Raw genomic sequence first — 2275 nt, forward strand, 5'->3', positions numbered from 1 at the left:
CATGCCAAAATAACCCTCTCTCTCCCCCCCCCTGCCCCCAGGCCCTCCGTCTATGTCAGGGGGGAAGACCGGCGGGGTCTCGAGCCACAGGAAGGGCTACACAGTCATGCCCTATGGATTCTGGGCAGCCAGAGGTTGTCTTTTGCTTCCCCATTGGCCTGACACCCCTGTGGGGCGCAGGAGGGTTTTACTCTAAGCAAGCTGAGAAACTGGGGGTCAAAGAGCATCTGTCCCCAGCAGAAAGGAGCGGGGGAGCCAGGTTTGGGCAGGAGAGCTGGGCTCAGAGGCTGGCAGCGAAGGCCAGGCACTCACCAGATGAACCAGGGCCTCTTGCAGTCAGTTCGTTAACCTCTGCAGTGCCCCCGAGAGGAACCACGGGCTGTGCTCCGGGGGGGTAGGAGCTGGGGTAGCAGGGCCGGCTGCGACAGATGCTCTGATACTGAAGGGCTTGGGGCTGCACTTGGCAAGCGGCGGCTGGAGCGTTTAAAGCCTGGAGGCTGCTCTCAAAGCAGCTCCGTGCACCTTAGATAGATGGGCTGAGAGCCAAGACGGAGTCACCGAGGTATTTAAGTCTTTAATTCACGAAGGTATTTATGTCCTCGACTTGCAGAGGTTCCTATGAGGGGGTGAGACCTGCTTATGCCTTTCTGGGTCTGGCCCTAAGTGCAGTGGGCAGAGATCAGGGTGGAGCCTACGGCTTCTTCATAGAATCACAGACAAGGAGGGTTGGAAGGGACCTGTCCACCCCCTGCTCCAAGCAGGACCAGCCCCAACTCCATCATCCCAGCCGAGGCTTTGTCTGCCCGAGTCTTCAAAACCTCCCAGGATGGAGACTGCGCCACCGCTCTGGGGAGCCTGCTCCAGCACTTCACCGCCCTCCTCCGGAGAGAGCTTTTCCTAATATCCAACCTCAACTTGCCTTTAAATCTGCAAACACAGCTGAAATTTGTGATCAGAGCCCCCCGCAGCCATTGCAGAAAAATTCAGTTGAGTCCAATGTTTCCGCTGTCCACACCAGAGCGAGTGCGGGCTGTTGTCTACAAGGGCGGCAGCTGCTTCGCCTGCCAAGGTGCTGGAGCGGGATAGTGTCAAACCGTCGCTGGCCTCGTGTTTTCCACGTGGGGCGTTGCGGGAGGGGGCTGAACCGTGGCCGCGCTGGAAGAATGGCCCCACGGCCATTGTTCTAGACTGGGCAGCGCCTGCCGTCCCGTCGCACAGAGGTGTGTGAGCCTCGCGGGCCGCGCTGACCCAGCAGCAGTGCTTCTCTTGCGCGCATAGTCTCACACTCACAGTCTTGTATGCACCTTCTCACGCATGCATGCAGTCTTACACATGTTCACACATACATGCTTGTGCACACTCGTGTGCTCAGATGCAACTATTCACTTGTGCATACGAGCTTCCGCTCATCCAGCCCTGCGCACTCACACTTGTGCAGGCACGTGCACTTGTGCAAATAGATGCACTCTCATGTCCATGCATGCTCTTGCACGTGCTTTTGTGCACTCATGCACACTGCCACAAACACGTGCCCACAGTTGTGCAGGAACTTGTACATTCCTCTATGCATGTTTTTGTGCACTTGTGTGTGTCTACACTCACTCATGCACACACATGCATGTGTCCACTCATGCGGGCACATGCACCCTTGCATGCGTGCATATGCCCACACTTGTACATGCACGCATTTTTTTGCACTCCTGCACGCACTCACACATGCTCACACGTTCTTGTGCAGATGCATTTGTGCACGCACACATGCACAACCCAACCACACGCCCACGCAGCGCGAGCAGGTGCACATGTTGTCATTAGGCTTCAGGGTTAACGCGGTGAGAAGAACCCCGTGGTTCCTCCCCCCCCCCCCCGGCCTTGCACCCTCGAAGCATGTTGCAGGACGGTGGAAGGCGCAAAGCCCGCCGGGTGGGGTGGGGCGGGTCACTGCTCCCTTGGCGCCAGCGACCGTAGCCAAGCAGTTCCCCCACGTGCTGCCTTTGACCTTCGCCGTCTTCCACTTCCGCCTCCTGCCCACTTCCCTGATTGGCCCGGGAGCCCCTCGTCCCGCCTCCCCACTCCGCGATTGGCCGGTTTCCCCGGCCCTCCGCATCCCCATTGGCCGATAGTGCGTCTTTTCCCTTAAGCCCCGCCCCTTTAGTTTCTTCACCATTGGCCCGGGGAATCCAGAGGGGCGGGACTCGCCGCGACTCCAGCTTCTCGGATTGGCTAGCGCCGCGGGAGGGGGCGGGGCCGGCCCCGGCGGCCCGCGCCCTGATTG

This window comes from Alligator sinensis, unplaced genomic scaffold, assembly GCF_000455745.1.
Source record: "Alligator sinensis unplaced genomic scaffold, ASM45574v1 scaffold107_3, whole genome shotgun sequence".
NCBI classification, from domain to species: domain Eukaryota; kingdom Metazoa; phylum Chordata; order Crocodylia; family Alligatoridae; genus Alligator; species Alligator sinensis.